This window comes from Nanorana parkeri, unplaced genomic scaffold (assembly GCF_000935625.1).
Source record: "Nanorana parkeri isolate BGI_ZX_2015 unplaced genomic scaffold, ASM93562v1 scaffold994, whole genome shotgun sequence".
NCBI lineage: Eukaryota > Metazoa > Chordata > Amphibia > Anura > Dicroglossidae > Nanorana > Nanorana parkeri.
Window position 1 is genome coordinate 253,160 of NW_017307262.1, and position 10,088 is coordinate 263,247.

General features: G+C 45.6%; 9 non-coding genes across 9 annotated transcripts; 3 read left to right on the forward strand and 6 right to left on the reverse strand.

Moving 5' to 3' along the window:
- The first annotated feature begins 1,350 nt into the window (after positions 1–1,350).
- TRNAQ-CUG lies at positions 1,351–1,422 on the forward strand. Its single transcript has one exon. It is a non-coding gene; the product is annotated as a tRNA-Gln (tRNA).
- An 898-nt stretch (positions 1,423–2,320) lies between these two features.
- TRNAQ-CUG lies at positions 2,321–2,392 on the forward strand. Its single transcript has one exon. It is a non-coding gene; the product is annotated as a tRNA-Gln (tRNA).
- A 257-nt stretch (positions 2,393–2,649) lies between these two features.
- On the forward strand, positions 2,650–2,721 carry TRNAQ-UUG. Its single transcript has one exon. It is a non-coding gene; the product is annotated as a tRNA-Gln (tRNA).
- Positions 2,722–3,296: 575 nt separating this feature from the next.
- Positions 3,297–3,368, reverse strand: TRNAQ-CUG. Its single transcript has one exon. It is a non-coding gene; the product is annotated as a tRNA-Gln (tRNA).
- Positions 3,369–5,082: 1,714 nt separating this feature from the next.
- TRNAQ-CUG lies at positions 5,083–5,154 on the reverse strand. The gene has a single exon. It is a non-coding gene; the product is annotated as a tRNA-Gln (tRNA).
- A 382-nt stretch (positions 5,155–5,536) lies between these two features.
- TRNAQ-CUG lies at positions 5,537–5,608 on the reverse strand. Its single transcript has one exon. It is a non-coding gene; the product is annotated as a tRNA-Gln (tRNA).
- A 2,050-nt stretch (positions 5,609–7,658) lies between these two features.
- TRNAQ-CUG lies at positions 7,659–7,730 on the reverse strand. Its single transcript has one exon. It is a non-coding gene; the product is annotated as a tRNA-Gln (tRNA).
- Positions 7,731–8,112: 382 nt separating this feature from the next.
- TRNAQ-CUG lies at positions 8,113–8,184 on the reverse strand. The gene has a single exon. It is a non-coding gene; the product is annotated as a tRNA-Gln (tRNA).
- Positions 8,185–8,967: 783 nt separating this feature from the next.
- Positions 8,968–9,039, reverse strand: TRNAQ-CUG. Its single transcript has one exon. It is a non-coding gene; the product is annotated as a tRNA-Gln (tRNA).
- Between the last annotated feature and the right edge of the window lie 1,049 nt (positions 9,040–10,088).

A 10,088-nucleotide genomic window follows, 5' to 3' on the forward strand; every position in this document is an offset into this window, starting at 1 on the left:
AGCCGGGCTGAACAGAATTCGGCAGCCTAATCTAGCGGGACAAGGAGGCAGCGAAACCCGAACACTCTACCGACGCATGGAAACCTTTTTGTGGGAGAATGAGTCGCACCTTGTTCTTATGTAAATAGCGCCACCCATTCATATGTAAATATCACAGTTGAGACTATTTTCAGTGGGGGGCCAGTAGCCCCTATCTTAATTTTGGTTGCTCCTGTCTGCCTGACATCATGTGTCCGGGTTTCAGCTGCCATGAAACCCGGACACAGCATTCAAAACCCAGACTGTCCGGGTGAATCCCAGACAGGTGGCAACTATAAGGCAGAGTATAAGGCAAGGAGAGGAGACGGAGCGGAGGAGGAGGAGCAGCAGCAGCAGCAGGGGGTGGGTCTGGATCCCCATCAGGGGGCGGGTCTGGATCCCTGTCGGCCGACGGAGGACGCCGGTCCTGAAGCGCCAGTCGGGAGCAGAGGAGACCGGGACCTGCAAGGGCAAGACAGGCGGTGGAAGAGGCTAGGTGGTCCGGCAGCAAAAGAGGCCAGGTCCATCAGCGGGAAGCAGATGCAGGTAAGTGGATCACACTCCTGTTAAAGGGACCCTGCAGAGCCCAGCATAGATTCTGCACAGCTCACCTGAAAGTCTCAGGGGGGCTCCTGCCCTGGGGGGTTCCTGCCCTGTTACCCTGGACTTTATCCTTGCTGCACCTTATTACCATTAACCCTTTGCTTTGCCTGGACTACTGCCCTGTGATTCTGTATTCCATCCTTTCTGTACCTTATCGATGTGTATCCCATAATAAAGAAGTGTTACAAACTTGTGATTTGATGACGGAGGGCCGGTGATGTGTTCTGAGATTGTGGGTGAGGGTACACCTATGAGTGAAAGCAAAACACTCCGTACAGAGCTGCTGTGTACTGTGAAAGGGCCAAAATGGTAAATTGTAGTTAAAGGAGAACTATGGGGTCAGGGCTTTTCCCCATAGTTCTCCTTAGGGTAACGGGAGGACACAAACTAGCGTCCTCCCCTCACCCTAAGCTCAGTATACCGCAAGCTGCTGCTCATTATATACTGAGACGCCGCAGCTGAAGCGGATCCGGATGCCGGGATCCGCCCGGCTGCGTGACTGACAGCTGGCTCTGCCTATCTAGATGCAGAGCCAACTGTACCCTCCCCCGTCCGTTCCGCGTCCCGATCTACTGAGCCGACCTGTGACAGTCTCATTGTCACAGGTCGGCTAGAACTATGAGGTGAGTGAAAAGCACCCACCTCATAGTTCTCCTGTAAGGGATATTTTGTTTTCTTTTCCCCCCATATTGCATTTCTTATGCATTGTTCCTGTTGGTGACATCAGATGGTTCTATGGTGTAATGGTTAGCACTCTGGACTCTGAATCCAGCGATCCGAGTTCAAATCTCGGTAGGACCTAAAGTTTTTTTTCTGTGTGGGTGTTTTGGTAAAATAGATACGTGGATGTGATATGATATTAGATATATGAATATGATACGACAATATGTATATATATTTATATAAATAGATGTCATGTGATAATAAATATATATATATCTATATACTGTATATCTATATCTGAACGTGATAATAGATTTTTCAAACGCTAATTAATTAACTTACAATGGACGCTTGATGTTTAAAAGTTTTAGTTTCCTGCAGAAGCAGCTGGTCCCCTGAGCATTGGCACTGATATCCTGTTTTAGGGTCGTTAATATCTGCGCATGCACAAGCAAAAGTTTTAAGATGACGGCACGGCAATTCGATTTTTAAAAATATATTATTGGAGAGGAACAATTATTAGGATGACTTTTTAGCCTCGTAGGGTGACATTCCTATAACACTACATTGTTTCCCAATCCTGAAACATCTTTGCCTCGGCTCTGCTCGGTTCTCCATCTCCTAAAACAAGCCAAACTCACTCTTTTAAAGGAGAACTATGGGGTCATGTCTTTTCCCCATGGTTCTCCTAAGGGTAACGGGAGAACACAAACTAGCGTCCTCTCGTCACCCTAGGCTCAGTATACCGCGAGCTACAGCTCATTATATACTGAGACGCCGCAGCTGAAGCGGATCCCGACAATTGTGCCGGGATCCGCCCAGCTGCGTGACTGACAGCTGGCTCTGCCTATCTAATGGCAGAGCCAGCTGTAGCCGCCCCCTCCCCGTCCGATCCACCAGTCAGCGCTGGCAGATCGGAGCAGGGAGGGGGGAAACCAGCCCCTCCCCTGTCACGGCAGAGAATGTGCAGAAGGAAAAGACACCCTGTAAAAGCTGGCACTACTCCCATGATTAAATCTTGAGCTCACCCAGAGGAGGTTCCATGGTGTAATGGTTAGCACTCTGGACTCTGAATCCAGCGATCCGAGTTCAAATCTCGGTGGGACCTACTGTTTTTGTCCTCAGATTTTATTTAATTTTCCTGAAATCTGACTTCAGAATCTGAAACATGACTCTCATTTCGGTTTGTACACAACACGATCCTTTAGAAGGTTAAACTCTACCAATCTCGGCTTCCTGTTAATAAAGAGGAAATACACACGAGTTACAGGAAATAGAGCAGACTACAGCAATACGGATGAAGGGAAGGAGCGGTGTGTGTGACTTCGAGGTCCTCAGCCGTACGCCGTCTTCCTGTTATCAGCTGGTTCCATGGTGTAATGGTTAGCACTCTGGACTTTGAATCCAGCGATCCGAGTTCAAATCTCGGTGGAACCTAGTTATTTTTCACATTGAGAATTTTTTTTAGCAAGTCATTTTATACTTGCTATTTGGACCATTTTTGCTTATTTAATTTTTGTTATGTTATATTTGTTATATAGAAATGATTTGACACTTCACTAGGCACCAAAATGTAAGAGGATTCGTGGACGCTGTATATTAAGGATTGATCTCCGGTGAATTCTAAAATATAACTTTAGAGATAGTTTTTTTTTAATGAACTCAATCTATTATGAGTATCAGCCGCCTCCAGGTAACAAGCACTCGGGGTTGATTGTTGTAAGTACTCACTAGCTCCCCAAGGAACCTGGCTGTGGCCTTATTAGGTCCCATTCACACAGGAATCGGCCATATGCACCTTCTTATGGGCAGCCATTATAGGAGGAGCACCGTCTTATGGGCAGCCATTATAGGAGGAGCAACCATCACACCTGTAGCTTTTTGAAGGGTAACATAGGTGACTGTGACTATAAATATCAGAAGAGGTTGGAGTGTATTTTGCATTACAAGATGGAAAAAGCTAAAGTATACGAATGGTGGAGACCAAGAAAGTGTAGTAGGCCAAAAACTTTAGGTCCCACTGAGATTGGAACTCAGATCGCTGGATTCAGAGTCCAGAGTGCTAACCATTACACCATGGAACATCAGGGTAGCAGTAAATGGGCCTGTCCATGATTTTGGTCAAGGTTTTTAAAGGGAGGATCCACTTCAATAGTATCTCATCCTAGACAACTCCCCAAAGATTTTATGTCAGCTCAGCTTTTCTGATGAGCTACCTGGGCTATCCATGTCTTGGAATGTAGCTGCCCTGTCTTCAACTGCCCATACAAACCATTCGTCAGAGCAATCAGTCTTGCCATCATCCCAATTTTTTTAATGCAATTCTACTGGTGTATGTTAAAATTTAAAGGTGACGCATGATAAGAGGAACACGGTCTTATGGATAATCCATAAATTGGAGTAGCATAAGGTTGCCACCTTTTCTTCAAGCGAAACCCGAACACTCCAGCGTCGCGCAGACATTTTTTTGGGGAGAATAACTTACAGCTTATTCATATGTAAATATCACAGTTGAGACTATTTTCAGTGCGGGGCCAGTGGCCGCTATCTTAATTTTGGTTGCCCCTGTCTGCCTGACATCTTGTGTCCGGGTTTCAGCTGCCATGAAACCCGGACACAGCATTCAAAACCCGGACTGTCCGGGTGAATCCTGGACAGGTGGCAACCCTAGAGTAGCACTATACTACGTGTAGCCATAATAGGGGGAGCACCATCTTATGGGCAGCCATTATAGGAGGGGCACCTTCTTGAGGGCAGCCATACTGCCATGAAACCCGGACACAGCATTCAAAACCCGGACTGTCCGGGTGAATCCTGGACAGGTGGCAACCCTAGAGTAGCACTATACTACGTGTAGCCATAATAGGGGGAGCACCATCTTATGGGCAGCCATTATAGGAGGGGCACCTTCTTGAGGGCAGCCATTATAGGAGGGGCACCTTCTTGAGGGCAGCCATTATAGGAGGGGCACCTTCTTGAGGGCAGCCATTATGGGGCACCTATTCAGCAAATCATTTTATACTTGCATTTTGCACTATTTTTGCTTATTTCATTTTTGTTTGTTATATGGAAATTATTTGACACTCCACTAGGCACCAAAATGTAACAAGATTCTTGGACGCTGTACATTAAAGGAGAACTATGGGGTTAAGGCTTTTCCCCATAGTTCTCCTAAGGGTCACAGGAGGAAATTACTGTCGAGATCCACCCAGCTGCATGATTGACAGCTGGCTCTGCCTATCTAGAGGCAGAGCAAGTTGTACCTGCCCCCTCCCCCGTCTGTTCCACCAGTCAGCTCTGGAGGATCGGGGAGGAGGGGGGGAATCCCTGCAGGGAGCCGTGAGTGACAGTCACCGCTCTCTGCAGGGACATGATCGAGAAGTGAGCGAGCAACGGTATGTTTTCGCTCACTTCCCGATCTATTGAGCCGCCGTGTGACAGTCTCATTGTCACAGGTCGGCTCGAACTATGAGGATGAATGAAAAGCACTCGCCTCATAGTTCTCCTTTAAGGATTGATCTGCGGTGAATTTTATAATATAACTATTAGATAGATTTTATTTTTTTATGAGCTCAATCTACTCCGAGTATCAGTTGCCTTCAGGAAACAAGCAGTCAGGATTGATTGTTCTAAGTACTAACTAGCCACCTAATGTACCTTGCTATCCCCAAGTCAGCCGTAGCAGCTGGTGTTTACTTGCATAGGGGTGTGATCTTAGGAAGCCTCTCTGCTATTTATAGTGATGGAAACCTCAGAAGCTTCAAGTGGTGCCCAAGAAAGTGTTTTAGGAAAAGTGTAAGGTCCCACCGAGATTTGAACTCGGATCGCTGGATTCAGAGTCCAGAGTGCTAACCATTACACCATGGAACCTCATGGTGGCAGAAAGTTGACCTGTCCTTAGGACTGGTCAAGATATTTAAAGGGCGATTCCACTCTAATGGTTATAATCCTAGTGAACACCATAAGGTCCTTATGTCAGCTCAGCTTTTCTGTTGAGGTACCTGAGTTAATCGGTATCTTGGGACGCCTTGTTGGCCATACAAGTCATTTATAATCATTCATTAGGTCTTTCAGTCCTGATATCATCAAAATTCTTTTGATTATATCCTATGGACAGCCATAATAATGGAGCATTGCATGTGAATATAAGCAGGAGTAGAGGTTGGAGTCTACTGTGCATTACAAGATGGAAAAAGCTAAAGTACATGAATGGTGGAGACCAAGAAAGTGTAGTAGGCAAAAAAAAAAGCTCAGGTCCCACCGAGATTTGAACTCGGATCGCTGGATTCAGAGTCCAGAGTGCTAACCATTACACCATGGAACCTCAGGATGGTAGAACATGGACCTGTCCATAATTCTGGTCAAGATTTTTTTTAAAGGGAGGATCCACTTCAATGGTATATCATCCTAGTGAACTCCCCAAGGATCTTGTCAGCTCAGCTTTTCTGATGAGCTCCCTGGGTTATCCGTATCTTGGGATGTCTTGTAGCTGCCCTCTCTTAAACTGGCCATACAAGTCATTCAAAATCATTCGTCAGAGCAATCAGCCTTGCCATCATCCAAATTTTTTGAATGCAATTCTACTGGTGTATGGTAAATTTTACAGGTAACGCATGATAAGAGGAACACCGTCTTATGGATAACCTATAAATAGGAGGAGCACTATACTACGTGTAACCATAATAGGAGAGCACCATCTTATGGGCAGCCATTATGGGAGGATCACTGTCTTATGGGCAGCCATTATGGGAGGAGCACCGTCTTATGGGCAGCCATTATGGGAGGAGCACCGTCTTATGGGCAGCCATTAAACACCATGGAACATCAGGGTAGCAGTAAATGGGCCTGTCCATGATTTTGGTCAAGGTTTTTAAAGGGAGGATCCACTTCAATAGTATCTCATCCTAGACAACTCCCCCAAGATTTTATGTCAGCTCAGCTTTTCTGATGAGCTACCTGGGCTATCCATGTCTTGGAATGTAGCTGCCCTGTCTTCAACTGCCCATACAAACCATTCGTCAGAGCAATCAGTCTTGCCATCATCCCAATTTTTTTAATGCAATTCTACTGGTGTATGTTAAAATTTAAAGGTGACGCATGATAAGAGGAACACGGTCTTATGGATAATCCATAAATTGGAGTAGCATAAGGTTGCCACCTTTTCTTCAAGCGAAACCCGAACACTCCAGCGTCGCGCAGACATTTTTTTGGGGAGAATAACTTACAGCTTATTCATATGTAAATATCACAGTTGAGACTATTTTCAGTGCGGGGCCAGTGGCCGCTATCTTAATTTTGGTTGCCCCTGTCTGCCTGACATCTTGTGTCCGGGTTTCAGCTGCCATGAAACCCGGACACAGCATTCAAAACCCGGACTGTCCGGGTGAATCCTGGACAGGTGGCAACCCTAGAGTAGCACTATACTACGTGTAGCCATAATAGGGGGAGCACCATCTTATGGGCAGCCATTATAGGAGGGGCACCTTCTTGAGGGCAGCCATTATAGGAGGGGCACCTTCTTGAGGGCAGCCATTATAGGAGGGGCACCTTCTTGAGGGCAGCCATTATGGGGCACCTATTCAGCAAATCATTTTATACTTGCATTTTGCACTATTTTTGCTTATTTCATTTTTGTTTGTTATATGGAAATTATTTGACACTCCACTAGGCACCAAAATGTAACAAGATTCTTGGACGCTGTACATTAAAGGAGAACTATGGGGTTAAGGCTTTTCCCCATAGTTCTCCTAAGGGTCACAGGAGGAAATTACTGTCGAGATCCACCCAGCTGCATGATTGACAGCTGGCTCTGCCTATCTAGAGGCAGAGCAAGTTGTACCTGCCCCCTCCCCCGTCTGTTCCACCAGTCAGCTCTGGAGGATCGGGGAGGAGGGGGGGAATCCCTGCAGGGAGCCGTGAGTGACAGTCACCGCTCTCTGCAGGGACATGATCGAGAAGTGAGCGAGCAACGGTATGTTTTCGCTCACTTCCCGATCTATTGAGCCGACGTGTGACAGTCTCATTGTCACAGGTCGGCTCGAACTATGAGGATGAATGAAAAGCACTCGCCTCATAGTTCTCCTTTAAGGATTGATCTGCGGTGAATTTTATAATATAACTATTAGATAGATTTTATTTTTTTATGAGCTCAATCTACTCCGAGTATCAGTTGCCTTCAGGAAACAAGCAGTCAGGATTGATTGTTCTAAGTACTAACTAGCCACCTAATGTACCTTGCTATCCCCAAGTCAGCCGTAGCAGCTGGTGTTTACTTGCATAGGGGTGTGATCTTAGGAAGCCTCTCTGCTATTTATAGTGATGGAAACCTCAGAAGCTTCAAGTGGTGCCCAAGAAAGTGTTTTAGGAAAAGTGTAAGGTCCCACCGAGATTTGAACTCGGATCGCTGGATTCAGAGTCCAGAGTGCTAACCATTACACCATGGAACCTCATGGTGGCAGAAAGTTGACCTGTCCTTAGGACTGGTCAAGATATTTAAAGGGCGATTCCACTCTAATGGTTATAATCCTAGTGAACACCATAAGGTCCTTATGTCAGCTCAGCTTTTCTGTTGAGGTACCTGAGTTAATCGGTATCTTGGGACGCCTTGTTGGCCATACAAGTCATTTATAATCATTCATTAGGTCTTTCAGTCCTGATATCATCAAAATTCTTTTGATTATATCCTATGGACAGCCATAATAATGGAGCATTGCATGTGAATATAAGCAGGAGTAGAGGTTGGAGTCTACTGTGCATTACAAGATGGAAAAAGCTAAAGTACATGAATGGTGGAGACCAAGAAAGTGTAGTAGGCAAAAAAAAAAGCTCAGGTCCCACCGAGATTTGAACTCGGATCGCTGGATTCAGAGTCCAGAGTGCTAACCATTACACCATGGAACCTCAGGATGGTAGAACATGGACCTGTCCATAATTCTGGTCAAGATTTTTTTTAAAGGGAGGATCCACTTCAATGGTATATCATCCTAGTGAACTCCCCAAGGATCTTGTCAGCTCAGCTTTTCTGATGAGCTCCCTGGGTTATCCGTATCTTGGGATGTCTTGTAGCTGCCCTCTCTTAAACTGGCCATACAAGTCATTCAAAATCATTCGTCAGAGCAATCAGCCTTGCCATCATCCAAATTTTTTGAATGCAATTCTACTGGTGTATGGTAAATTTTACAGGTAACGCATGATAAGAGGAACACCGTCTTATGGATAACCTATAAATAGGAGGAGCACTATACTACGTGTAACCATAATAGGAGAGCACCATCTTATGGGCAGCCATTATGGGAGGATCACTGTCTTATGGGCAGCCATTATGGGAGGAGCACCGTCTTATGGGCAGCCATTATGGGAGGAGCACCGTCTTATGGGCAGCCATTACGGGAGGAGTACCGTCTTATGGGCAGCCATTATGGGAGGAGCACTGTCTTATGGGCAGCCATTACGAGAGGAGCACTGTCTTATGGACAACTCATTCTTTCAATTAAACTCACTGGATTATCTGTATCTTGGGATGCCTTGTAGGTGTGCTGCCTAGTGGTAGAAGGTTCTTCAGAATCGTTCCTCAGAACCTTTTATGTTGCCCTTATTGATTCAACTAATTTTGCTCAAAAGCCCTTCAAAGTACCGTCCATGGTGAAGACCAAGAAAGTGTTGTAAGAAAAAAAAAAAAAGCTCAGGTCCCACCGAGATTTGAACTCGGATCGCTGGATTCAGAGTCCAGAGTGCTAACCATTACACCATGGAACCACGCGGAGTGAAGCTGCTGGTCTGTACACAGCTCTGGTCAAGGTATTTAACCACTTGCTGACCAGGTGTTTAGACCTCCTTCCCATCCAGGCCATTTTTCAGTATTCAGCGCTGCGGTACTTTGACTGACATTTATTCTGTCACGCAACGCTGTGCTGAAATTAATTTTATACCATTTCTTGGGGACAGATAGAGCTTTCTTTTGGTGGTATTTAATCACCACTTGGGGTTTTATTTTTTACTATATTCAGGAAAAATTACTGAAATTTTTTTACATTATGTTATAAAACAACTAATAATACCCACTTTTTTGGTAAAATATAAAAGATCGGGTCACGTCGGGTAAATAGACACCAAACATGTCAAGCTCAAAAATTGCGCGCACCCGCGAAATCACAAAAAACTAGCATACCCAAAATTGACCATAGGCGACGCTTTAAAAGCTTTTACAGCTCATCAGTTTCGTGTTATCAGTGATTGATGGCCCTAAAATTATTGCTCGATATGTAACATGTGCGGCTTAGTGGGCGCAATCGTCATTTTCGCAGGTATGCGCACCTGACGCATGTTTACATGCATGTATGTAGGGGTGGGGACTTTTTAAAAAAAAAGTGTTTTTTTTTAATTCTTTTTTATGTGTAACTTTTTTTCCTAGTTTTCTTTCACTTAACTTTATTGCTATCACAGAGGGGGCTAAGAAACCCCTATATGCGATAGCAAAAGATGTGACAGGTCCTCTTTATGGAGACATCAGGGGTCTCCAAGACCCCTAATGTCACCTAGGACCCCCCTGAAGAAGCTGATGAAGCACAGATCTGCTTCATCAGCTTCTCTCCAGCATCTGAAGCTGGAGAGTGACACGAGAATGCGGAAGTGATGTAATATACAACACTTCCGCATTCTGACAGCGGAGAGGGGACCGGAGGGAGCTCGTGTACCGGCCTTCCTCTGATCCCGTCAGAGTGGCACTGTGCTGGTTCCGGGCTCGCACCGGAGCCCGGGATCAGCGTGACAACGGGAGGAGGGGCCGCGGAGGGAGGGGGGGACAC